General features: G+C 49.3%; 1 pseudogene; it reads right to left on the bottom strand.

Moving 5' to 3' along the window:
* Positions 1-3,865: 3,865 nt before the first annotated feature.
* The window catches only part of LOC134434467 (serine/threonine-protein kinase pim-1-like), a 40,428-nt pseudogene continuing 16,526 nt past the window's right edge, over positions 3,866-27,767 (bottom strand).

Here is a 27,767-nt window from a genome sequence, read left to right as displayed (position 1 = left end):
TACCATTGGCTGGAAGGTTGGTCAATCTTCCATTCATGACTCCTCTGAAAGCATCACCCCAGTGTTTTTATCAGTAGCTCTTCCATCATCATGGCTCACACAGCATTTCCTGCAGCTCTTGCTGGAGTCAGGGAAAGGCACCAGGAGAAGGGGGAGGAAGATGTGTGCAGAGACTGTGTCAGCTAAAGAGACATTTGTTTCCTCTGATTTGGCTGAATGGCTGCAGGAACCTTGCTGGCACTGCTGGCGGGGTGGTCTTTTGCAGGGCTGGGCAGAGTTTGGGGCCCAGGATCCCTCCTCTCGGTGGGACACCAGGGTGAGTAGCCCCTGTCCCAGGCAGGAGCAGGCAGGTTCTGTGGCTCTGCCCGGGGCACAGGGACCTGCCACTGCCCTGAGCTCCTGCCGCGGCTCCTCTGGGGCAGCTCCTGCTCTGCAGCGATGATGGGCGCAGCTGGGGGTGGCTGCAATGGAGGGGGGCTTCCAGTGGGCTCTGCTGGTCTTCCACACTGGAGCCAGCAGAGCTTCTGGAAGGAGTCTCCTCTTGTGAGCTGCTGGAGCTGGCACTGGCCACAGAGCCACTGTGTTCATCCCTGACAGGACCAGAGCACAGCAGCCTCTGGGCCTCCTTGCTGTACGATGGCAGTGAGGAGGCCATGGACCAGAGGTTCAGTGTGTATGACTCAGTTTCCTGATAAACTGTGCTAAGAAAACCCTGCATCCCTCCTGCCAGATCAAAGACACTCCAAGAAATCTGTTGGCACACTGGGAACTCAGAATTGTTTCCATTTTGAACAATTGTCTTAGGAGTGCTTTTGATTGTTTTTGTCAGTTTGTGTTGATTCAGTTGATCCTTCAGAGAAGCTGTCTTAATAACATAAAACACGGGGAATTGTGGAGACCCTGCGGGGGGCATTCTCTGGTCTAGGGAGACACAAGAAGCTTCCCTCAAAAAGCTGTTAGACCCCATTGGCTCCTTCCCCTGTTCCAAAGTCTGTTCCTGTGTTCCTGAGCCACACCTTCCCTATTCCCTCACTGGCCCCCTTATCTTTGTACTGCCCCGAGATCAGGGTCAGCCCCCAGGCCCCTGTGGAGACAAACTGAGACCCTCTGTGTGTGGCTGCTGGGACCTGAACATTTCCCTGCACAGCTGAATGAAACATCTGTGGAGATTATGCAAAGGTCCTTTTTGCTTCTTTACCCTGGACTGTGCTAGCAGCAATTCAGACTGCTACAGAGGAGAAGCTGCAGTACTGGCACCAAGATTTTGGCAACTTGACCACAGGCAGAGAGGGGGTGCAGGATGCTGCTCTATGAATTCCTTAACCAGCCATCTCTGGCACTGGCATATTCCCTCCAGCTTCTGCTGCAGCCAGGGCCACCTTTGGTCCAGCAGATGACATTGTTATTTGAAAAATTGGGCCCACTCCTTGGGCAGGAGGCCATCCACAGGCTCTGGTCCTGCAGCCCCTGCTCAGCTGGGGACAGTGTTCCCTGTGGGGAAGATGGAGCAGCCATCACAGGGTCTGGGGGGCTGCTTTCAGCAAGGTGGCCAGGCTCTCTCCCTGCTGGACTCCAGCAATTGTTTGGGGGAGCTGATGGCACATTGTATGTAGTCCTGTTCATCCTACTCAGAAAATCTGACAGCTTCTATCATTCTTCTGCAGAGTGGGCACGCTGGATTTCTCTCTGCCCACTGCAGGATGCAGCCCAGGCAGAACTGGTGGTGACAGGGCAGAGAAAAATTCACATCCTTCTTAGTGACCTGGCAGATGAGGCAGCTCCATTCTGTCCCCATGTCCATGTCTGTCTGTCCCAGCAGCAGGGAAGAGCTGAGGACCATGAGCTGCTCTCATCAGCAATCTTGCTTGGCCAGAGCCCAAGCTCCAGCCAGAATGGTCCATGCTCTGTCAGTGCCCAAACATAAGCAGAAAGGGATGTTGTATCACAATCCATTCCTTGGTGAAGGAGGTCCACAGCAGCCTCAAGAGGCACCTCAGACACTCAAAAGTCAAGGCAGTAACATATGGGCAGGACACAGATGGCAGTTCATGGCTGAGAGAGCATTCATAGACATATCCAAGGACAAATTTCCCAGGAATTCTCCACAGCTCTGGGATTTGCCCATCAGCTCTGTCAGAAGCTTCAGCAGAACAACCAAAGTCCTAAAAAGCAGCTTCCAGACACTTTTCCTACCATCCTGCCTGAGTAGACAGGTTGCTTGCTGCAAAACACTCTTTTTCTTCTCTTCCCTAATGCCCTGTGGACACTTGCAGTCAAAATAAAAAGCTCCTGGCCCTCTGTGTGATGTGATAATACAGTTTTTATATTTCCATGCTGGGATGAAAGAAAGCTGTGCGTGGGTCAGGAGAGGCCAGGACCCACTTGGCCTTCCTGCAGGCTGAGGGGGTCCCAGCAGATATCCTGCTGCTTTTTTGGGGAATGTGTGAGGGGGAGTGGAGGTGGTGACAGAGAGGCCGAGATCATAGAGTGGAAACTCAGCTCCAGAGTGGCAGTGCAGACTCTCCCTGCTGAATGCCTGCTGGGGCTGGCAAAGAAGGAAAAGGCCCCAATAACAGCCCAGTGGCACTGTGTCTCACGGACAGGTACAGGGAGGTGACAACAAACAGCAGCATGGCCCGGTCTCACAGCTTCTAGGAAGCAGTGACAGAGGGGCCTCATATGCCAGAGATTTCAGAAAGGCTGTCTTCTCAAATGGCCACTCTGAAACCCTTCTCTTTGCCTCTTGGGTTTGTGAATTCTTTTGACAGACACAGCTGTCACATGCATCTTTTCATAAAAATCCTTTTTTTAGGATTTTTCTCCCTTCTGAGAAGCTGTGGCCTCAGCAACAAAATATAAACAATGGTTATCTGCTGCTGTGGAATGTAACAGGTGGATCCGTGATTGGTCTCCTGTGGATGTTTGGATTTACTGACCACTCATGGCAGAGCTGCTCTTGCTTTCTGCCAGGACACAGACCTTTGTTAGTCATTCTTTTCTATTCTTAGCTTAGCTAGCCATCTGAGAACCTTCTCTTCCATTCTTTTTAGTATAGTCATAATGTAATATATGTATCATAAAATAATAAATCAAGTCTTCTGAACATGAGGTCAACATTCTCACCTCTCTCTTCACCTCAAAACCCTTGTGACCACTGTCACAATTGGTGAACCCTGAGTGACTGAAGGATAAATCATCAGTTGTGGACTTCTCATCTGAAGAGCAAATCATCACTTGATGAGACCCCAGAGGAGCAATTGCTGCACTGGGTAAACCCCGAATGTGTGGCATTGATGGTTGCTTCACAAGTGACCACAGAAGTGGATTCTAGCCAGGAGCTGAAGAAGTGAAGATCCTAATTTGGACAGAGTTCAAAGCAAGGCTGACCACAAAGAGAACCTTCTGAAAAGCCTCCAGGGAGATGTTCAGACAGCCTAGCAGCACCGTGCAGATGGCCAGAGCATGCTGGATGCTGTCACAAGGTACTGTTGCCTTTTCCCTTCTCGATGATCCTGGCCTTCACAGATTATGGCTGCAAAGGTGGTGGGGCGTTCCCACCAGGGCCAAGGTTCCTTTCTCCCCTTCAGAGGAGAAACTTATTGCCTTCTGGCAAAAATAGGGTGAAGAGGATTGAATTCTCTGAATTTTCCTGTCAGAAAGACATTTCTATGAGTTTTTCCAATGGGCAAAGATTTTGGTTTTTTTAGGAATGTGCTGTATGCCCTGGATGTGTTTGTATGGGAGTGCATGGAATCCATTTTCCAAGTCCTTTTGGACCGTGGATTTGGACAGCCCTGAATTTACCTAACATTTAAGGCACTCTTTCCGGTCTTGGAATGAAGAGCAGCTGTTTTTCCCTGGATTGCTAACTGCAACAGGCTCGCCCCATTTCCCCTGACTCCTGCGGGAGAAGACCCTTAGGAGGGGGATGAACTGCTGCTTCCCAGCCCCCCTGCATCCTGGCATGGGGGGAGATCTTGTCCGGAGCCAAAGTTTTTTTCTCTGCATTTTTGGAGCATGCTAAGATGGAGCCATCTTTTCTCCCCCCTCATCTCTCTCTGGGGGATGATGAGTAGCCGGCCTCCTGGAACCCACCCTGCTCAGAGATGGGGGCAGCACCAGTCTCTGAGGCGCCGCCTGCCGAGCTGGCGTGGCTGCCTCCAGGACCCGCCCCCTGGCGGCCTTCCCGGGCAGCCCTGTCTGCACCTCCGCCGACTTCCCCGCCTGCGCCTGAGAGTCAGAAACACCGCTCCCTGCGATCCTCCGCCACCGCTCCCCCCGGCTGTTTCGCCACTGCCTGTGCCGGCCCCGCCATTGCCCGTGCGCACTCCGGCCGCTTCTGCAACTGCATCTTCCACTGAGCTCACCCCAGAGCCAGGGGCAGGAGACACTGTCAACCCTGTGCCGTGCCCACCAGCCTCTCCCACAGAGGCAGATCGCGCGTCTGTGCTGCCGCTCCTGGGGCCAAGCAACACAGCAACGGCGTGTTCCCGTGCACCTCCGTCACCTCAAACTGAGCCAGTGCCTGTTCAGGGTGATGCTGAAGATGGCGCCAAACCTATGGGACCCTCGGAGCAGCTTGCAGCGGCTGCTGCACCCAGCGTGACTTCCCCCCCAAGTTTTTTGGGCTGTCCCAGGGCTGCCCCTGCGGGGGAAACTGGGACAGGGGAAGAGGGCGCCAGCCTCTCCTTCCATGGAGGAGGCGTGACTCGCCAGCTGGCTGTGAGCGCAGCCCTGTTGCTGGCGTTCCAAATCAGCGTTCTCGGCGGGTTGGGGGGTGTTTGGTCAGTTGCTGCCCCCTGGAGGATGCGAATCTCTCTGCTGCCCCTCACACACACCAGCGGCGAGGGGCAGGTGGGTCCCGAAAGTTCTGCCTTTGGTCGCCCGCCCGGAGGGGGTGGTGCCGTGAGGCAGATGGGAGACACAACTGTTGCATTTGCATTGCAGAGGAAGAGGGCACAGCGGGAAGCGATCATGGCTTGTTTGCTCTGGGGAACAAACATTCCCAGTCCCAAGATGAGGATTTTTGGGAAGGCTTCTGTTTCCCTGCTGCTGGCATGCCTTGGTGATTTTGGGGAAAAGAAGCGTTTCATCACTCGTTCTGCCATTGTACTGGCAGCAGAGTGCAGGCCTGTGGCAAGGCAGAGCCTGCCTTGGGGGCTGGGCCTGAGCTGTTGGGCTCGGGTCCCTGGGCCAGGGCCACCTCCCAGGCTCCTGATGGGTTTGGGGGTTTTGCTTCCCCCTTCCGGTCCTGGGCCGCCTTTCTGATTGGCCAGGGCCCCCCCAGGGCCTTTCTCTGGCTGCTCTGCTGCTGCTGGTCTTCCTGACAAACAAAAAACAAACAAACAAACAAAAAAACAAAAACAAACAAACAAATAAACAAACAAAAACACAAAAAAAAAAAACTTAAATAGCTGGCAGAAGCTCTGAAGTATTGAAGGGCCAAAAATTAGCTTCAGCCCAAGTTGTTCAATAAAGGGCTCTGGCAAGAATTTCCAGGAATTATCTGAAATTGTTTGAAATTGTTTGATGATTGTCAATAGACTTTTGATAACTATTGATGGACTTTTCTGCAGCAAGCCTGTTTCAGGACCAAAAGGATTTTTCAGACATGGCAAAGAGGAACATCTTCAGCCCATGGACTTTTCCTGAAGCTCAGCTGCTTGGACTTAGACTTTCTTTACATTGTTTTTGCATTTTCTTATATTGTAAGATTGTTTTAGTGATTTGACAGAATTGTAAGTTCTACAGGTGAAGAAATTCCCTGTTCATTCCACACCAGCCCGTGAGTGAGGTTTTGATTGGCAAGAGATAACCTGTCAAGTGTTTGTTCTTTCCTCGGCATGGGCCCAGCAGAGAAAATTGCAAACACTTTCCTTTTAATTAAACTAAACTTAAAAGGGTGACATGTCACAGACATCTTTTGTGAAAAAAACTTTCTTGGGATTTTTTTCCCTTCTGAGAAGCTGTGGCCTTAGCAACAAAATGTAAACAATGGTTATCTGCTGCTGTGGAATGCAACAGGTGGGTCCACAATTGGTCTCTTGTGGATGTTTGGATTTACTGACCACTCATGGCAGAGCTGCTCTTGCTTTCTGCCGGGACACAGATCTTTGTTATTCATTCTTTCTTTTCTATTCTTAGCTTAGCTAGCCTTCTGAGAACTTTTCCTTCTATTTCTTTTTAGTATAGTTATAATGTAGTATATATATCATAAAATAATAAATCAAGCCTTCTGAACATGAGATCAACATTTTCACCTCTCTCTTCATCCTGCAACCCTTGTGACCACTGTCACAGAAAAGGGCAGAGGAGAGGCGGGAAAGTGGCCATTTTGGGATGGAGGGTGGAAAAAACTTGGATCAGGAGGGAACAAAATGGCAGGGCCGCCACATTGCCGGCACCATTATATGGGGTAATGGCCACTGGGGGAGATGAAGGAGGGTATGCGGGCATAGGAGGAAGGTTGAGGGGAAGGTCCAGAGCAGCATGCCCAGTGCCGTCCTGGTAAGGGGAGAGAGGAGATCGGGAGGCATCAGGGAGACAGCAGAAACCCTGTGCTGAACAGCGACATCCACTTGCTGATTGCTCCCCAGGCGGGGAAGAGGGTCTAGGGGCTTGGGGAGAGGATGAAGGGAAGGGGTTTTGAAGGGGAGACCCAAAACTTTTCCCAAATTTTCCCCTGATTTTTAAACTGAATCATAAATAGAACAAAAAAGAGGATAAAACATTTTGCCATAAATGGAATGAAAAAGACAATAAAACTTCTCTACTTTAAAATTGCCCTCCATTTATAAAACAAATATCTTGATCCCAACCATACCCCAAATCTCAAGTGATTAAACTGATTCCCTTGTAACATAAAATATTTGAGAAGAAGATGCACAAAAGCTTTCAAATTCCCCTTTGAAAAATTAATTTCCCGAGCAACTAGGGCTAATGTAACTTGGATAGAAATCTCCCATTGTGGAACGAGTTTTGTGCCCATTCTGCAGTCTTTCCACCCACAAGTTAAAATGAGAAAACAAAAGAAAAGGGTGACTGACTGAAACATACTCATCCAGCAGTGCATCAACAAAGGATCTCGTGGGGGTGTGTCAAGGAAAGCAATCCTCCAGCCCACGACTTTGGGAGGATTGCAAGTCTCTCCCTTCAGCGTGCCCAGATAAAATTCAGAGGTTGTCTTAGTCTAGTGGCTGACTCAAAGGCAACTTAGATTGCAGCCATGCTGGAGATGCTCTCCAGGGGCACCAGACGAAGGTCCCTGTTTGGGCGCCACTGTTGTGGTCTACAGTGGTGGTAGATGCAACTTCCCTGAGAGCATGATGCACCAATGGGCAGGAGACATGAGAGCCCCAGCACACACACACATACACACAGACACACACACACATACACACAGACACACACACAGACACACACATGGAGCAGGTCAGCAGTGAAAACACCGGAGGTTCCAGGCATGGAGTTCCAATGTACTTTATTCAGGCAACGCTGAAGAGGTCCAGGGCCAAAGACAAAGCCAAAGGAGGGTCTAGGTTATAAATGAGGAAAAGAAAGGGTGGAGAAGAGCATCAGGGATCCAATGGTCTGAGGGCTCACGGGTGTTACACAGGGAAGGGACCAATAGGAAATGCTAGTGTGGATAGCAAGAGACATAAACCAATGGGATTACAGGGAAGGGAGAACTCATCAGAAGATGAACATATAAGGGTAAAAGGGGTGGGAAAGGTCAACGGGCCAATAGGGAGGAAAGAATTGGGATAAATTAATATAGTGCTGCAAGGCACCATGGGGGAAGCTTCTTTCCTCATCCTGAGCTGTGAGGAACGCCCGGTGTCTAAGGTGCATCTCTCCAGGGGATTGCTGTTGACCTCTCCTCAGTAAGCTCACAGGTCCCAAACACACACTGGAGATGTCTGGGGCCATTCGTCATTTCTCTGCTCTTCAACACCAAGGCTACGGACTCTGGCTACATCCCTGAGCTCGTGCCCATGGCAACCACCCCTGGAAATGGGGCTCCATGGAGCTGCTCTCAGGAAACCCCCAAGAGCTGGGGAGTGCCCCAAAACCACCTCAGAAATGTGAGATACCCCAGCATCTCTTCATGAACATGGAATATCCAAAAACTCACACAGTAACGGGCTTCCCTTCCCTTCATTATCCCCAAACTTCATCTGCCTCATTCCAGACCCCAGCCCACCTCCCCAGTCCCAACCCCAACCCACCCCACCACTCCTGGACATCATGACCCCCTTCCCAAGCTGTATTTCCCCCATTTCACACCTCCCAAACCACATCCCACCCATCCTTCCCCACCCAGTGCCCATCTCACCCCTCCTGATTTGCATCCCACTTTGCCCAATCTACTTCCAACCCCATTTCACTTCCAGGGGCTGTGGAATTGAGGAATTTTGGGGTGGGACTGAGTAGTTTTCAGTAGGATTGAGTGGTTTTGAGCTGACAGATCAATCCCTCTCATCTTTTGGAGTGCCAAGAAATAAAGAAAACCAGTCTAAATACCCCCAAACCCCCCCATATCCTCCCAGACGTCTCCAAGAATTCAAGTTTCCCTCAAAACACAAGAAAAATGTGAGGCTTTAGATGCCTTTGATGAATAGGGTTGATTTTTACCCTGATTATTTGTGTTTTGAAGGGAGAGAGATAAATCAAAAGATAATAAGAAGCAAAGAAAAAGGAACACAAATCACTTCCTCCTGTGTATCACAAGGAATGTGGGTCACCAGGGCTCTGACCATTGTGAGTCCTCCAATGGGGATGGAGATGGAGCAGTGCGTGAAGCTCTACCTGCAGTCAGGGTTCTCGTAAGGCTTCCCTTACCGGTGCCTCCGTTGGTGTCGGTTAAAGAATGAGCGGTCTGAGAAGCTCTTCCTGCACTTGGGACACTCATAGGGCCTCTCCCCAGTGTGGATGCTCTGGTGGGTGATGAGGGTGGATTTGCGGTTGAAGCCCTTCCCGCAATCAGGGCAGCAGAAGGGCCTCTCATCTGTGTGAATCTGCTCATGCAGGAGGAGATTAGAGCTAGTGTGAAACTTCTTCTGACACGTGGGACACTGGTAGGGCCGCTCCCCAGTGTGGATGCGCTGGTGGATGATGAGCTTGGAGTTGTGGTTGAAGCCCTTCCCACAGTCAGGTCAGCGGAAGGGCCTCTCCTTGGTGTGAATCCGCTGGTGGTTGACAAGGGCAGAGCCACAGCTGAAGCCCTTCCCATACTCCCCACACTCACAAGCCCATTTCCCAGTGTGGATCATCTGGTGGTTGATCAGGATATTGCCCTGCCTGAAGATCTTCCCACACTCCAAGCATTTGTAAGGCTTCTCCCTATCATGAAGCTGCCCATGGGCCACCAGCTCTGATCTCTGGCTGAAGCTCTGCCCAGCTTCCTGGCTCAGGGTGGGTCTTTCCTCCTCAGAGCACCCCAGACTGTGTTTGCAGCCCCTCCTCCTGTGGGATGACACTGGCTTTTCCTACCTGTTGAATTCCCTTGCCGTGGAGCTGCTCAAAACAGCTTTTTCTACGAGATTCTGCTGTGGGGATTTCTTCTCCCTGGTCCCAATTCTCAGCTTCTTGTCTGGAGGAGGAAAGACAAGGAGAGGAAGGGATTTGCCTCCATACCTGAGGGAATGGGAAGGAGATCCCCCCAGTGCATCTCCGGTAGGATGGTGTTGGCAGCAGGGTTGTCCTGCAGCTGGGGGCCATGCTGGGCTGGGAGATGGAGGAGGAGAAAGGGGGAAAGGGGCACTGACTTCCTTCTCACATGCCTGGGTGTCCTGGGGATCCTTCTTGTTCCTCACAGCCTCCTTTTCCATCTGGCAAAGGTTTGGGGATGGGAAATTCTGTTTTGGGAGGAAAACAAGGAATGAGTACATTGAGTTTTGCACTGGATTTAAGGCAAACCTGGGGGGGGGGGGCCTAAACCAGAATTACAATTTAAAAGAAAATAAAGATCAAGGCAATGATATAGAAACACTGCCTTAAACTTACAGGGTCAGAATATAACCTGACACCCTGTTGGTCAGGGTGGTGGCAGCAGTCCCATTAAGTGGTGGCTGCAGTCCTGTTGGAGTGATGAACATGATTCTGTCAGAGCAGTAATCCTGTAGAAGGGTCTGGTCTTCCTCTGAAGGTCCCGTGGCGGTTATGGAAATCTTGTCCTCTGGCAATCCAGTAGGCAAGCTGCTCCTGGTTGTAGCAAGGCTCAGCTTATATCCAGGCAGGAATGCTTGGATCCGCCCCCTGAGCAGACCATCCCATAATGGGATGATGGAATTTTATCAGTCCTGCAGAGACACTCAATGGCCCATTCACAGAAGATATCTCACCTGGAGAGCGTTATCAGGGGTGATTCATGGAAGAGATAAAGAACTCTGCCCCACCTGTTTATAGCAGTTGATGAGGAGGGGGATTGGAAAACTGCATTTGGTTACATCTTGCATGGCAACCTGAAACAGTGGGGTAATCCCTGCTCAGGGGTTTAACACCACCCCCCTTACCCAAACTGGCTCAGGTGTAAAACCCCCACCCTGGGAAGGTCACACACACAGGGGACAATGTCACACTTGCCCTGCTCCAGGGGAGGTCTCTGTCCCTGTCATTCCCTTGCTCTCCCCCCTTTTCTCTTTCTTTTCATCTCTCTATCTACCTCACATTTACTATTCAATAAAATCCACTTTGGATTTGGTCTCGTTAGCACCTTAATTGGGGCAGAGGAATCTCTCTAACAATTTGCATAACCAGACTGTGACATTATTTTTGCACAGTGTGTTTAGGCTCTGTTCTCTGACCCCAAGTGCCTTTGACAACAGCATGGCTCCCTCCACTGACGAGGTTGTGGTTCTTTCTGGAAGAACTCTTGGAAACTTGGACACAGTCCCTCCTTCCTCCTGGGGAGCTTATGGAGCTTATAAAAGTTTTATTTCTTTATGGGAGAAATTAGGGGAAAATGGCCTTTATGGGTGGCCAGCGCAAAGAAAATAATTTGCTGTCTTTCCTTATAAAGTTGTTAAAATCACTGGAGGAAACGGAGCAAATGTTACCAGCGAGACTGACAAGGTTCATTCACCCCACAGTGAGGAACCCAAGGCGGCTAAAAGTCCCACAAGAAGCCCAGCTCAAGTAGATAAATTTCCAAATAAGTCCTGAATTCCCAGGCTTGGGGACTTTACCAAATGTGACAATCATTTTTCTCTTTATCCCTGTCACCTTTGTGACTGCTACACAGAGCTTTCCATTCCTTTTAATAATCTGTATTGGGCCAAATTTCCACTTTCCTTTTATCGGAACTTGCCAGCAGCTGAGCTGGAGCTGTGCAGGAAGCAATGAATATTGGAATTGCCACATCACTGCTTGGATTGTCAGTTTATTAATGTTTGGGATTTGTTTGCGCTTTCATCACAAGTTACTTGTGGAAAGAGCATATATTCTTCAAAGTGATTTATGCAGAGTTAAGTTTGATTTCTGCCAAGTTTATTTTGTCCAGTGCCCAGAGGATGCTTAAGGGGTCTCTGCGCCTCTCGACCTGGGGGATGTTTGGGAGGGGTTTGGGGGGGGGGGGTTTCCTGTCCCTGTCACCCCAGGCTGTTCCCCAGGGGGTGCCCCTGTCCCTGTCGCACCAGGGCATTTCCCAGGGGTGTCCCTGTCCCTCTCACACCAGGAAATGCTTGGGGGGTCTCCCTCCCTCTCACCCCTGTGCCAGTGTTGCCCGATTGATAAATGACACAAAACTCGGATAAGTTTTGTGGGTGCTTTATTAAGGGCCCGGGGAACTGGGGGACTCACGTCCCTAAAGTCCGAGCCCCCAAATTCACGTATGGGTGCTTCCCTCTTATACATGCGATTCACAACAAAGTCTCCAAGGAACAGTTTCCCCGTTCCCCTTGCCTAGCCTCCAAGGAACAGTTCCCCGTTCCCCTTGCCTGGTCACAGACCCCTTGTGATACATTCCTTGGTTCACAAACAAGATCATTAATCCTCTGCTTATCTTATTCTAAGAGCATTGTATGCTGCCTCTAGACAGGTTAGCATTCTTACTTTCTTGCACTAGTTTAATTATTTATTAAATCCCTAAGACTACCTGCTAGGTTACACACAAAACTCAACACACTTTTCAACGGCTACAAAACTGCTTTTTAACAAACCAGTTCACACACAACTCACTATAATTAAATATTTTGCTAAATTTCATTTCTTTTCCAACATTTCCCCCCTTTTGAGCATCCTTCAGTCCTGCTGCAAGGATGCTCAATCAACAGTATTGACAGTAACATCTTCATAACGAGGTGGGGAATGTTCTTCATTCTGCCGCCCACGGGTCATCGCCTTCAGCAACCGGAGAGATCGCCTCTTTTCCTTTTCGATCACACCTAAGAGGCATCTATATACAATCCATATAGTCACTAGAAATACTAAAAACATTAGTACATACTGTATAGCAGACGTAATCCAGCCAGACAGGTGAAGCCCCAAAGAATCAAATACTGCTCCTATCCAATTATGCTGTGCTTCCCTTTCAATTTCCTTGGTTTTTGTTTCCACTTCTGCCAGTTGAGAAATATCTTTCTCAACTTCAAGTGTAACATTTGGAATGTGTACACAGCAATGATCTATTCTCCTACTCAGGTAACCACAAACTCCATGTTCCTTTAACAGTAGCAAATCCAATGCCATTCTGTTTTGTAGGGTCATTCTTGATGTAGCTTGCAATTGCAAATTTAGATCCTTAAATCCCTTCTTAGTAGCTGCTGCCAACCTTTCTGTCTGTCCTAACAAATTGTTGAGCATTTCCCTGTTTCGATATGTCGCTACCGGAGGGAATAATGACTCCAATATCCATCCAAATTGCACTCCTGAGCCAGGTTCATGCCACTGCTCCTCTAGGGATTCTTCCCTCTTTCTGAGTCCTTTCCTTTGGATCAACCTGTTCTGTTTCCAGTATGGACACAATGTGGGAACCCCTAGGGTGATTTGTGTTACTGATCCATCTAGAGGTAAATGTGTGGTCCACTGTCCGTGTCCCAACACCCAGACTAGATTTCCAGGGCTATGCACAGTAGTATATCTGCAATCTATAGGCCCATCCATGGACTCTCTGCTAACCGTGTGATCATACCCCCTACACTCGCATCCCCACTTTAATGCCATTTTCACCGGTACCAATCCGATTCGGTCTTCCGGTGTATCACATGTAAAAACCTCAGTACAATTCCAATCCTCTTTCTGCGGTCTGAACTCTCGGGAAGATGTAGACGTGATAAGGGCCCTATAATGTGACTGATTCTTTACTCCTGACCATTGGATGCACCATTGTACTTCCCCAAGGTAATTATAGTGTTCCAAAACACTAGGTCCCCATAATGTCTTCCAACTATTCCAGGTGTCAAAATTCTGTGTGACATTCTGACAACTCATCTCATTTTGTTGGGATTTCGTTCTTATTCATACTGTATTGCATGGCTCATCTATTGGGGTTGCAATTAAACACCTCCTGGTATTTTGAATCCAACCATAATGATTGGATTTCTTTTCACATTCCTCTCTAGTCATAGCCCGAGTGGTCATACACAAATCCCTCCATACATCTACTGGTTTGGGAACTGACTGGCAGGACCATGAAACATTCTTGAATGTTTCAGGCATTTTGGTTACTGGTATTATTCCCCAGGGAATTGGTTCACCTGCAGCCTGTGGCAATGGCAGGCAAGCTGTTATTTTAGTCACATTCTGCATGATCCCAAAATCTCTGATTAATCCTACCACTAAATTTTCCTGCTCAGTATTTCGTTCTATTGTATCATTAACCTCCCGCCTACTCCTACCGTGCCTCTGTAAGGATAACATCATTCTGTCATGCCTCCACCATGCATTTCCTATTCTAGGATTAGTGACACTCGACCACCCACAACCTTTGCCTTCCTTTCCCCACCAATTGGTCCAGTCCTCTATTCTGTCCCAGGTCAGTTCCCTATTTTGCTTCCACCATTTGACCCAAAGGTTCCTTTGATATCTTGATCTTACTAGGAAGGAACAATTTATTCTGAGAGGTGGCCCATCCCACATGTCCACTGCCATTGATACTGGATTAACCTTTATGTTTTCAGCACGATCCCCTGTCCATGGCAAAACCCTCATACTCACTCTTTTGTAATCAAAACTATCCCGTATTTTGACCAAACATGTATATTCTCCCGTATCGTTTGTGGTTACCTTGGTAAGATTCAGTACCGTGTTTCCTTGTTGTTTATCCTGATCCCAACCGACTCCTATCTTGCCTCGGCTTCTTTCAGCCCCCCGTTGCCATATTGCAATAACTTCACCGGCCTCAACTTTCTGGCTGTCAAAGATAACACAAGTTAATTGAACATCCATCCCTTCCATGACTGTAACCTTTGTTTCTTCAACCTGTACAAGAGTAGACCCTTGAACAGGTACTAGTCTCATGATCACTAGCAGTAATATAATTAAGAAGGCGGCTTTGCGCGGAAGATCATCTGGGTTGGAGACACTATCTGGGTTTCCCACTGGAACGGTGCCTTCTTTACCCTGGTGTAATGGATCCAAGCATCCATCCCCTGGACCTTCACCGCCGTGTAGGTCGTCATCATCACCTGGTGGGGGTCCGCTCCATGATTCCCGTAGCGGATCCGTGATCCACTTCTTGACGTACACCTGGTCCCCAGGCTGGATGTCGTGGACAGAATTCTCCAGCGTGAGTGGTCTATTCCACTGTAACGTATTTCTTAAAGAATTCAAGATCTTATTAAGTGACATAACATACTCTGCAATCGCCTGGTCCCCACTCACATGTACCTCCCCTTTTAATACAGTTGCATGATATGGTTTGCCATATAATATCTCATATGGACTTACGCCTACCCTTTCCCTTGGTTTAATTCGAATCCTGAGTAGGGCCAAAGGCAAAGCTTGAGGCCAGTGCAGTTTAGCTTCCTGGCAAATCTTTTTGATTTGTCCTTTCAGGGTTTGATTCATCCTTTCCACCTGCCCACTAGACTGAGGTCTCCAGGGGGTATGCAAATTCCAGGTTATATCTAACATTCGTGCTAATTCCTGCACTACCCCGGCTATAAAATGTGGACCCCTATCTGATGACAATCCTAAAGGTACTCCAAATCTTGGTATTATTTCTTTTAACAAGGTTTTTACCACCTCCTTAGCCTGATTAGTTCTACATGGAAAAGCTTCCGGCCACCCTGAGAACGTACATACGTACACTAACAAGTATCTGTATCCCTGTGCCCTAGGCAATTCAGAAAAATCAACTTGCCAGTAATCTCCTGGTTGTGGCCCAACTTGCAACTTTCCCATTTGTATTTGTCTCCTAACTACTGGATTATTTTTCAAACATACTGGGCACATTGCATTAACTCTTTTTGCCATTGTTAACATCTGATTAGAGATTATCTCATTCTTCAAAAATTTTACCAATACTTCTGCCACCCAATGACATTTATTATGTTCTGATTCCAAAATAAATTTCATTATGCGGGTAGGTACCACTATTTGTCCCATTGGTGTAACGTACCACCCAAGTTGATTCTTCTGTGCCCCTAGCAAGTTTATTAGTTTTCCATCTTCTATTGAATATTTGGGCTCCTGATTCAGGTATGGGGTAGCCAGATTTGTTCTTACCAGTACCAATGCCATTTGAGTCCATACTTCCCGTGCCACTTGCCGAGCTGTAACATCAGCAAATCGATTTCCTCTGTAAACGTCTCCTTCCGCAGTCTGATGTCCTCTAACATGCATTACTGCAACTGCTTTGGGACTGTGTACCGCATCCAGTAGCTGTAGCACTTCTTCCCGGTGCTTGATGTTGGTTCCCTGTGAATTCAAAAGCCCCCTTTCCTTCCACAACGCCCCATGTACATGAACCACACCAAAGGCATATTTAGAATCTGTCCAGATATTAACCCTTTTGTCCTTGCTCAAATACAGGGCTCTGGTGAGTCCAATCACCTCTGCCTTCTGGGCCGAAGTTCCAGGTAACAAAGCCTTTGCCTCTATTACCCGATCCAATGTTACCACTGCATACCCGGCATAGCGAGTCCCATTCTCGACAAAACTGGATCCATCAGTGTATAGTTCCCATTCAGGTTCTTCCAATGGTTCATCCTTTAGGTCGGGTCTGCTGGCATATACTTGTTCAATTACCTCTACGCAATCATGCACCAGTCCCCCAGCTTCCTGGTCACTGCGTAAAAACTCTGCTGGATTAACATGATTAGTAGTCCTTATTTCAATATCATCCTGTTCTCTCAGGATGGCCTGGTATTGCAACATTCGACTGGATGATAGCCAGTGACCCCCCTTTTGCTCCAGAACGGCCATGACCATATGGGGAACAAACACTTTCATTTTTGCCCCCAAAGTCAATTTCCGGGCCTCTTGAATAAGAATTATTGTTGCCGCCACGGCTCGTAAACACGAGGGCCACCCGGAACTTACCGAATCCAGTTGTTTAGAGAAGTATCCCACTGGCCTCTTCCAGGATCCCACCTTCTGGGTGAGGACCCCCAATGCCAGTTTTTGCCTCTCATTCACGTACAACTGGAATTCCTTGGTCACGTCAGGGAGTCCTAGGGCTGGGGCCTCTTTTAGTGCCTGCTTCAATTCCTGGAAGGCCTTCTTTTGCTGTGTTGTCCACTCCAACCGATGCTGCTTCAAGGCCTCATAAAGTGGCTTGGCTAGGAGACCGAAATTCATGATCCACAGTCGACACCATCCCACCATTCCTAGAAAAGATCTCAATTCCTGATGGTTACGAGGCAAAGGAATAGCACATATTGCCTCTATTCGGTTTACTCCCAAACGTCTCTGCCCTTGTGTGATCTCACAACCGAGGTAAATAACGCTATTTTTGACCAATTGAGCTTTTTCCTTAGAAACCCGATACCCTGCTTGGCCAAGCATGTTGAGTAATTTAATTGTTAATTCCACGCACATTTCCCTTTCCTTAGTAGCCAGAAAAATGTCGTCCACGTACTGCAGGACTACATACAAGGATGGGGATATTGTTACCTGGGTTATCTTCCATTCCTCCAGCTCCTTGGCCAGTTGGTTTCCAAAAATAGTAGGGGAGCATTTAAATCCCTGTGGGAGTCTCGTCCACATGAGCTGCTTCTTTCTCCCAAAATCAGGACTCTCCCACTCGAAGGCAAAATATTTCCTACTTTCTACTGCCAGTGGGATGCAGAAGAAGGCATCTTTAAGGTCAATCACTGAGAACCATTTAAACTCCTCTGATACAGATGTTAACAAAGTATAAGGATTAGCAACAACTGGATGTATGTCTTTCACTATTTCATTAATAGCCCTTAAGTCCTGTACCAAACGGTACTTACCATTAGGTTTCTTTACTGGAAAAATTGGAGTATTATACTCCGATTCACATTCCTGTAATATTCCTTGAGCCAAAAATTGTTTAATTAACGGGGCTACTCCCCTCCTTGCCTCAAGCTTCAAGGGGTATTGCCTTATCCTCACTGGTCGGGCCCCTTCCTTTAGTTCCACCTTTACTGGCTGCGCAGCTTTAGATTTTCCGGGGACCCCTGACTCCCATACCCAGGGTACTACAGCCTGCTCAATTTCTTCTGGAATAGGAGAGGCACCCACTTCCTTGATCACAAAAATGCCTGCTATTTGTTCCTCAGGTATTTCCAATTTCACCCTTCCCCCTTCAAATATTATTTTCACATTAAGTCGGGACAACAGATCTCTGCCAAGAAGGGGTGTGGGGCAGTTTGGCATATACAAAAATTGGTGATCTAATTCCTTCCCCCCAAACCTAAGATTTAAAGGTTGTAAAAATGGTTGTTCCTCTAGTTTCCCTGTTGCCCCCACCACCTGTACCGTTGTGTCACTCAAAGGTCCCAATCGTCTATTGAGTACAGAATAAGTAGCTCCAGTGTCTACCATAAATTCTTGATCCTTTCCATCTATTTCTAAAACTACCCTTAAATCCTTTTCTAGTCAGCTTTGATTCTGATAGTTTCCCAAAACTAGTGCTTGAGCGACTTCTGCTGGTCCTCCCGTGAATCCTCCCACAGGGGCATTTCCCATTGGGGCTGTCCTTAATCCCATGTTTCCCATGCCCATACCTCCTCTAACCGGGCATTCATTTTTCCAGTGTCCCAATTGTTGGCAAAACACACACTGGTTTGGATCCAACCTCCCCATGTTAGGTGCAAACCCAAATCCTCCCCGACCTCTTGGCAACCCCCTCTGTCCGTGATTAGCTCCTCCTCGACCCCTAATGGGTCTTCCTCCTGCCCCCGCCTGTTGCATTACAGCCAGAATACTAGCTTGTTGTCTTTTTGCAGTTTCTTTTTCCCTGTTGTTGTATACCTTCTTTTCACCATCACCACCATCACTATCACTCTCACTAGATCCCGTTTTTATAGCTATATCTGCAGGGGGAGCAGGGGGCACATTAGGAGCAACCGGAACCCTCGGAGGTGCTATACAATAAGACAAATCTTCCTCGACTGAAGGATACAAATTACGCTCCTTTCTTTCTTTACATCCCACACACTCCCTTTCATCATTCACTTCTAAAACAAAAATACCGCATTCCTTTTGCCATTCCTCTTTCCGATATAAAACGAAAAACAAATCCAAATATGGTATTTCATCCCATTTCTCATTTCTCCTTAAAAATTGCATCAAAGATTTCATTATCCCCAATTCCACTGTACCATTCACCGGCCATCCCGCTTCCCCAATCTCATATTCAGGCCACCAATGATTACAATAATCTATCATTTTGCTTTTATCCAATTCTTGATAATACCCCTCACTTTTCCACCGTTTCAATATACAACCTAATGGTGTATTTCCAGGTATTTTACCATTGGCTTGCACTAAGGTTTTAAAAGTTTTAAAAGACATCATATTACAACCTTTAATTCCACTATTAATCCCAATAAACCAATATACCTTAAACCAATATACCTTCTCGCCGTCCTTCCCTAAAACAAACAGGAGGCGAGTTCCGGTCCTGCGTCCTTAGACGTCTTATGGCCGGAGCCTAGGCTTTTTTTACCAACCACCAAATCCAAATCCAATTATCACCTTTTTCCAATATAAAGCACCTTCGGGCTTACCTTAATGCAGTTTGTCCGACAGGCGCGGGGGGTCGGGCACGACCGATGACTCCCCGAGAAGTGCTCGGTGCCGGCTTGGAGTGGATCGGGATGCGAACCGCCCCAGCAGCCCTCGGAGTCCTGCCGCGGTCGCCAGAAAACTGTTGCCCGATTGATAAATGACACAAAACTCGGATAAGTTTTGTGGGTGCTTTATTAAGGGCCCGGGGAACTGGGGGACTCACGTCCCTAAAGTCCGAGCCCCCAAATTCACGTATGGGTGCTTCCCTCTTATACATGCGATTCACAACAAAGTCTCCAAGGAACAGTTTCCCCGTTCCCCTTGCCTAGCCTCCAAGGAACAGTTCCCCGTTCCCCTTGCCTGGTCACAGACCCCTTGTGATACATTCCTTGGTTCACAAACAAGATCATTAATCCTCTGCTTATCTTATTCTAAGAGCATTGTATGCTGCCTCTAGACAGGTTAGCATTCTTACTTTCTTGCACTAGTTTAATTATTTATTAAATCCCTAAGACTACCTGCTAGGTTACACACAAAACTCAACACACTTTTCAACGGCTACAAAACTGCTTTTTAACAAACCAGTTCACACACAACTCACTATAATTAAATATTTTGCTAAATTTCATTTCTTTTCCAACACCAGGGGGTGCTCGGGGCAGGCTCTGTCCCTCTCAGCCCAGGGGATGCTTGGGGCTCTCTGTCCCCTCACCCTGGGGGATACTCGGGGGTCTCCATCCCTCTGGCCTCAGGGAATGCCTGTGCAGGGCTGGGGACCAGGGGCTCTGTGTCCCTCTCACCGCTGAGGGTGCTCAGGGCTGCGGGGGCTCTCTGACCTTCTCACACCTGGGGAGGCCGGGGGGGTCTCTGTCCCTCTCAGCCCTGCTGTGACCCCACCCAAACATCATCAGGCTCAGAGGGACAGAGACACCCCCAAAGCCCCAGAAGGGCTGAACCTGGGATTTGGTTTGGGGCTGAGGATTTAGGAAGGGGCTGGAATTGGGGCTGGGATTGGAGTTGGGGTTGAGATTTGGATTAGCGCTGGGATTGGGGTAAAGGCTAGACATGGGATTGGCTTTAGGGCTGGGGTTGGGGTTGGGTCTTGGGATAGATGAGTCTGAAACTGGGATGAGAATAAATACAGAACTGTGAGTGTGTCTAAATGTGGAGTGAGACTGAGACCAGGATCAGGGTTTGGGATTGAGCTCACCCAGAGCCCAATGATGTTTGGGTGGGGTCGCAGCAGGGCTGAAAGGGACAGAGACCCCCCCGGCCTCCCCAGGTGTGAGAAGGTCGGAGAGCCCCCCCAGCCCCGAGCACTCTCAGTGGTGAGAGGGACACAGAGCCCCTGGTCCCCAGCCCTGCACAGGCATTGCCTGAGGCCAGAGGGATGGAGACCCCCCGAGCATCCCCCAGGGTGAGGGGACAGAGACCCCCGAGCATCCCCTGGGCTGAGAGGGACAGAGACTGCCCTGAGTACCCCCTGGCACAGGGTATGAGAGGGAGGGAGACCCTCCAGGCATTCTCTGGGGTGAGAATGATGGAGACCCCCTAGGGAATGGCCTGGGGTGACAGGGACAGGGACAACCCCCCCAAATCCCTCCCAAGCATCCCCCATGGCGAGAGGCACAGGGACCCCTCGAGCATACCCTGGGCACTGGACAAAATAATTTGGCAGAAATCAAACTTGACTCTGCATAAATCACTTTGATGAATATTTGATTTTCCCACAAGTCAGATGTGATGAAAATGCAAACAAATCCCAAACATTAATAAACTGACAGTACAAGCCATTTTGTGGCAATTCCAAGTTCCACTGGTTCCTGCACAGCTCCAGCTCAGCTGCTAGCACGTTCTGATAAAAGTGTAAATTCAGCCCAATACAGATATCATTAAAAGGAAAGTAAACTCTGTAACTGTCACAAAGGCGAACAGGGATGAAGAGAAAAATGATTCTCACATTTCGCAAAGCACTCAAGCCTGGGAATTCAGGAGTTATTTGGGAATTTAGCTACTTGAGCTGAGCTTCTTGTAGGACTTAGCAGCCTTGTGTTCCTCACCATGGGGTGAATGAACCTTGTCAGTCTCGCTGGTATCATTTGCTCCCTTTCCTCCTGTGATTTTAAAAAAACATTTCAAGGAAGGATGTCACAGACATTTTTTCATAAAATCCTCTCTTTTAGGATTTGTCCTTTCTGTGAAGCTGGGGCCCCAGAAGAAAAATGCAAACAATAATTATCTGCTGATTTGGAATGTAACAGAAGCATCTGTGATTGGTCTTCTGTGAGTGTTTGGATTTGCTGACCACTCACGGGAGAGTTGGTCCTTGCTTTCTGCTGGACACAGAACTTTGTTATTCATTCTCTTCTTTCTATTCTTAGCTTAGCAAGCCTCTGCAACTTTTCTCTTTATTCCTTTTAGTATAGTTATAATGTATTATATATCATATATCAATAAATCCAGCCTTCTGATCATGAACCAAGATTCTCATCCACTTCTCTCACCCTGAAGACCTTCATCAGGTCGCTGTAATAGAAGGACAACAAAATATTTTCTTTACTCTCCAGGCCCACAAAGGCGATTTACCTCATTGGTTCTCCCATAAGTCACTCAGAGAAATCTGCAGCCCAGTTTCAAAGAGTTCCTCCAGAGAGAACCACAACTTCCTCAGAGGAGGGAACCATGCTGTTGTCAAAGGCACTTGGGGTCAGAGAACAGTGCCTAAACTCACTGTGCCAAAATGATTTCACAGTCTGGTGAGTCTGGTTAAGAAAAGTGTTAGAGAGATTCCTCTGCCCCAATTAAGGTGATAATGAGACCAAACCCAAAGTGGATTTTATTGAAAAGTAAATGGGATAGAAAAGGGGGGACAGGAAGAAAATGACATGAAAAAGAGCCCTCCCCTCCCAAGTGTGACATTGTCCCCTGTATGCATGGCATTCCCAGGGTGGGGGTTTTACACCTGAGCCAGTTTGGGTAAGGGGGGTGGTGTTCACCCCCTGAGCAGGGATTACCCCACTGTTTCAGGTTGCCATGCAAGATGTAACCAAATGCATGTTTTCAATCCCCACCTTCAGCAGCTGTTATAAACAGGTGGGGCAGTGTTCTTTATCTCTTCCATGACTCAGCTCTGATAACGCCCTCCAGGGGAGATATCTCCTGTGAATGGGCCATTGAGTGTCACTGCAGGACTAATAAAATTCCATCCTCCCATTGTGGGATGCTCCGTCCAGGGGGAGGATCCAAGCATTCCTACCTGGATATAAGCTGACACTTTGCTACACCAGGAGCAGTTTGCCTACTGGATTGCCAGAGGACAAGAACTCCCTAACCACCATTGGACCTCCATAGGAAGACCAGACCCTTCTACAGGATCACTGCTTCAACAGAATCACCTTCATCTCTCCAACAGGACTGCACCACCATTTACTGGGACTGCTGCCACCACCCTGAATAACAGGGTGTCAGGTTATAACCTGACTCTGTCAGTTTAAGGCAGTGTTTCTGTATCATTGCCTTGATCTTCATTTTCTTTTAAATTGTAATTCTGGTTTAGACCCCCCCTCCCCAGGTTTGCCTTCAAACCAGTACAAAACACAATGTGCGCACCCTTTGTTTTCTTCCCAGAACAGGATTTCCCATTCCCAAACCTTGATTGGATTGAGAAGGAGGCTGTGAGGAAGAGGAAGGATCCCCAGGACACCCAGATAGATGAGGAGGAAGTCAGTTCCTATATCCCTCTCTCTCCTGCTCTATCTCCCAGCCCAGCACAGCCCCTGGCTGCAGGACAACCCTGCTGCCAACGCCATCCTGCCGGGGATGCACTGGGGGAATCTCCTTCCCCTTCCCTCTGGCATGGAGGCAAATCCCATCCTGTCCTTGTCCTTCCTTCCCCAGGGAAGGAACTGAGGATGGAGACCAGGGAGGAAAAATCTGCATGGCAGAACCTCGTGAAAGAGGCCGCTTTGAGTGATTCTAACACACAGGAATCCAACAGGGAAGAAAAACCTCAGACATCCCCCATGAGGAGGGGCTCCAAACCCAGCCCAGGGTGCTCTGAAGAAGAAAGAGCCACCCTGAGCCAGGAAGGCGGGCAGAGCTTCAGCCAGAGTTCAGAGCTGGTGGTCCATGAGCAGCTTCATGATGGGGAGAAGCCCCACAAGTGCTTGCAGTGTGGGAAGAGCTTTAGGCGGAGTTCCCACCTGATCAGCCACCAGATGATCCACACCGGCGAATGGCCCTACAAGTGTGGGGAGTGTGGGAAGGGCTTCAGCTACAGATCCAACCTTGTGACCCACCAACGCATCCACACTGGGGAGAAGCCCTACGAGTGTCCCCAGTGTCAGAAGAGGTTTCAGACCAGCTCCAATCTCCTCCAGCACCAGCGGATTCACACTGAGGAGAGGCCCTTCCTCTGCCCTGAGTGCGGGAAGGGCTTCAAGCACAACTCCGACCTCATCAAGCACCGGCGCATCCACACTGGGGAGAGGCGCTACCAGTGCGCCACATGTGGGAAGAGATTTCAGACCAGTTCCAGTCTCCTCCAGCACCAGCGGATTCACACAGATGACAGGCCCTTCCACTGCCCTGAGTGCGGGAAGGGCTTCAAGCACAACTTCACCCTCATCATCCACCGTCGCATCCACACAGGGGAGAGGCCCTACGAATGTCCCCAGTTTGGGAAGAGCTTCAACACCAGCTCTCACTTGACCAGACACCAACGGAGCCACCAGTAAGGGATCCCTGCAAATGCCACAAATGCAGGAACAGCTTCATCCACCACTCCAGCTTCATCCCCCATGGGAGAACCCACATTGGGAAGAGCCGTGGTGATCCATGTTCCCCATGATCCATGCTGGGAAGACACCTGTCCCTTTCCCTGCCCCTACCAGCGTCATGATGTGGCATTGAAAAACATGAGGGTCTTACCATGGCTGTGTCATTACATTCACTCCCACCTCAGAGAATTTCCAGGTGCAGAAAAGGGACACTCACTCTCTCTCTCCCTGAGAAGAAGGGTGTCCTTTCCAAACAGGGGAAATTGTGGCCAGGAAGACCCAGTGAGTTGTGTTTTAGTTTTCCCAGTATACTGTTTAATTTATCCCTTCTGTTATCAATATTGTTTCAGTTCTGTTTGTCCCTTATCTTGTTCCTGTTCCTAATAAATTGTTCTTATCCCAGACCGGGATCTTTGCCTTTGTGCTTTCCATGGGAGGCAGGAGGGCAGTGAGGGCAGCACGGTTTTAGCAAGAGCAGGAAATTGGGGAATCACATTCCTGAAGCCCGGCCCATGGAAACCGAGCATCCCAGCTGGTGCCAGCCCTGGTGGCCATAGCAACAGCCTTGGGAGCAGGTCCCTGGCTGGGGCTGTGGGAACCTCTTCCCTCTGGTGCCCAGGGACAGGAGTGAAGGGAACGGCTGCAGCTGAGTCAGGGCAGGCTCTGGTTGGATGTCAGGAAAGGTTTTTGGCCAGAGGCTGCTGGGGCCCTGCCCAGGCTCCCCAGGGAAGGGTCCCAGCTCCAGGGCTCTCTGAGCTGCAGCAGCGTTTGGACAGCGCTGCCAGGCCCAGGTTGGCATTGTTGGGGTGTCCTGTGCAGGGCCAGCAGTTGGACTGGAGGATCCTGATGGGTCCCTCCCAGCTCAGCCAATTCTGTGGTTCTGGGATCCCATGAGCCTGGGGATGGGACTGCCAATGGTTGCCATGGCAACGGGCTGTGGCTGAAGGCCTGAGCTGGTGTCCATGGCAACCACCCCTGGCATGGAGTCTCCATGGAGCTGCCAAGGGACTGACCATAGCAACAGGGAGCTGGTGATGGTTGCCATGGAAACTGTGCATAGCAACAGGGGGCTGCTGATGGTTGCCTTCTTAAGATCAGATTTGTCACAGGCCCTCAGAGGGGTTCCTTGGGGACTTTCCAAGAGTCTCCAGGCTGTTCCAGAGCTGGAATGTCACAGGCAGAGACAGGGGCTCCATGGAGTTCTCCCAGGGCTTTCTGGGGATGGTAAAGAGCCCTGTGGTCAGAGGAAGTCTCAGCCATTCCATGGTGACATCCCAGGGGACCTTGTGCTGCAAAGGCACCGATCTGTCACAGGCACTCACGAGGGCTCCATGGTGACATCCCAGGGGTCCCCAGGCTGCCAAAGGGCCAGGATGTCCCAGACACTCACAGGGTTCCTGTCATGGGCAGATATATTTATATAAATATGTATTCTCTATTATGGTAATGATTAGACAAAATTGCCTTAATCAGAACTATTTATGCCAGGATGTAAGAGACGTAAAATATATTATACAGAGCACTAGGAAATTATTTCAAAGCAACTGTATTAAGCAAAACTTGTAATTAAGCAGAGATTGGTGTCACTCCCCCAGACCAATGATCATGGGCAATTCCCTTTGGCTCAGCCTGGAGCAGTGACCTTGAGGGTTTCCCCACCGCTGGGAGGAATCCCCACACCCCTCAAGAAGGGAAATGTCAGGAGATGCTGCCATTAAAATTTGGGATGGGGCTTTTCTCATCTGAGGTGCTTCCCTGTCAGTCAGATGTGCCAAGCCTGGACCAGCTCAGCAGCTCTGCAGAAGCTCTCAGTGGTGTCACTTGGTTGTTCCTTTCTCTGGGGATTTTTCCAGCTCTGCCACAGCTTCAGCTCCCTCTGAGGATGTTGAACTTTGAGATGGAGGAGTCAGGCTGGTTTCAGCATTATTCACCCCCAAAGCACTGTGACTCCCCTCCTTCATTTCCCACTGGGGGCTTTGCAAACAGGACCTTGTTGGAGCCCATTGCAGGCAGAGCCTCCTGCTCCAGCAGGATCTGCCTTTCCTGTGCCATCAGCAGGGCAGGTCCCGCTGCACGAAAAGCCCCAGGCCAGCACCCAGCACAGGGAAGGGCTCGGGCACAAGGGCAGAGTGCCGTGCTGGGAGCTGTGCCAGGGAGAGCCTGAGGCACCAAAGGCACCTTGGCAGCAGCAGCAGCTTGCAGGCCATGGCCAGAAGCCTCCCTTGGCAGCCCGGCCTGGTGGGCACCACTGCAGAGCTGCTGCCTCAGGGCTCATTCCTGGCTGGGCTCTGAAAAGCCACTTCTGCTCCTGGAGCCTGACTGGGAAGCCACTGGCCCTGGCACCTTGGGGACAAGATATTAATCACAAAACTCTTCATGGCAGCAGAGCCAAGGCAGGGGCAGAGGAAAGGACACAGCCAGGCCCAGGGGACAGGGCTGCCATGGCGATGGCTGTGAGGTCACTGCCCCTGCAGCAGCCTGGCTGCCCTCAGCAGACACTGGGGCTCCATGCTTTCCTTCCTATAGAAAAAGAACTCTCCTTCTTCTCCAAGCATCCATGGCCAAAACTGGGATTTCACCTCTAAATTTCCTTATGTCCAGGTATTGTTCCAATAGGAATGTTGCCAGGACAAGTCTGGCTGGTAATGGTTTCACAAGGGTCAGCTCTCATCTGTCCCCAAAACAGTGGGGAAGGCTCCGTACTCTCTTTCCTATGGGAAAAAAATGTCCTGATTCTTCAGGTGCCCATGGCTGAGATTGAGATTCCACCTCCAAAATTCCCTAAATCCAAAGACTGCTCCCAGACAAAATCTGCCATTCCAGTCTGACTGGCCTTGGCCTAGTGAGGCTCTCACCTGCCTTCTAAACACTGGGGCTCTGTGCTTTCTTTCCTATGGAAAAGAACTGTCCTTCTCCGCCAGGTGCCCATGGCCAGAATTGGGGTTCCACCTCCAACATTCCCTTACTGTGACAGACTGGAGGAGACTGTTGGCTCAAAACATTTCATGTGTGGGGGAAGAAGGGGCAGGTCCAGCCTTGCCCTGCCCTGGAACCCCAATCCCCCCAGAGCCTCTATCCCAGCCCAGCAGTGTCTGCCAGTCCCTAGCACAGCACAGGCAATGCTCCACAGCCACCTCTGCAGCCCCAGCCCAGCTCCTGAGGGACCAAATGAGCCCAATTCCCAGCTGAGGGAAGGGCCCAGGGAGACAAAGGGGTATTGAAGGCTGACCACAAGGCAAGCACACATCTTGACCCTACCTCATCCTGGAATTTCCATCTGAACGCTACTGGAATCCAGGAGTTGGTACCTCTGTGTATGTTCCTCTGTATCTGTAGATTTTCATCTTTCTCTTTTCTTTGCTGATTTATGCTTGTTGGTTTTCTGTTTCTCCTGCTGGCTGATTTATGACCGGTTTATTTTAGGTTGATTTATGTCTGGAGATAGCTCAGGGATGCCTCTTGCTCGGTTTCTCGGCTGTTTCAAAGACCTGGAAAGGCCCAGAGTGGCCTTGGACAGCCCGCGCTTCAAAGGATGAGGAGAGACTTCTGATCTTGTTTCGGTCTCGGTGTTTATTAATTGTTTATCTAAAAGATTTTCTTTCAGCCCGACAGAGGTCTGCACAGCAAGTCAGCCATGGGCACACTCCCCAACCCCTGGGGCGGTCACTTATCTTTATACCCAAAGTTACGTGTACAATATTTATAATTTTTCCCCAATACCTTCTACTCTTATAACTGGTGCACTTCTAGTAAAGACCAATCCCAAAGTGCCAACATCACCACAGAAGATGGAGGCCAAGAAGAAGAAGAAGAAGGACAGGACACGCCCCAATTCCTCCATCTTACTTC

Source organism: Melospiza melodia, unplaced genomic scaffold (genome assembly GCF_035770615.1).
Source record: "Melospiza melodia melodia isolate bMelMel2 unplaced genomic scaffold, bMelMel2.pri scaffold_37, whole genome shotgun sequence".
Taxonomy (NCBI): domain Eukaryota; kingdom Metazoa; phylum Chordata; class Aves; order Passeriformes; family Passerellidae; genus Melospiza; species Melospiza melodia.
This window is presented reverse-complemented; position numbering and strand designations above follow the sequence as displayed.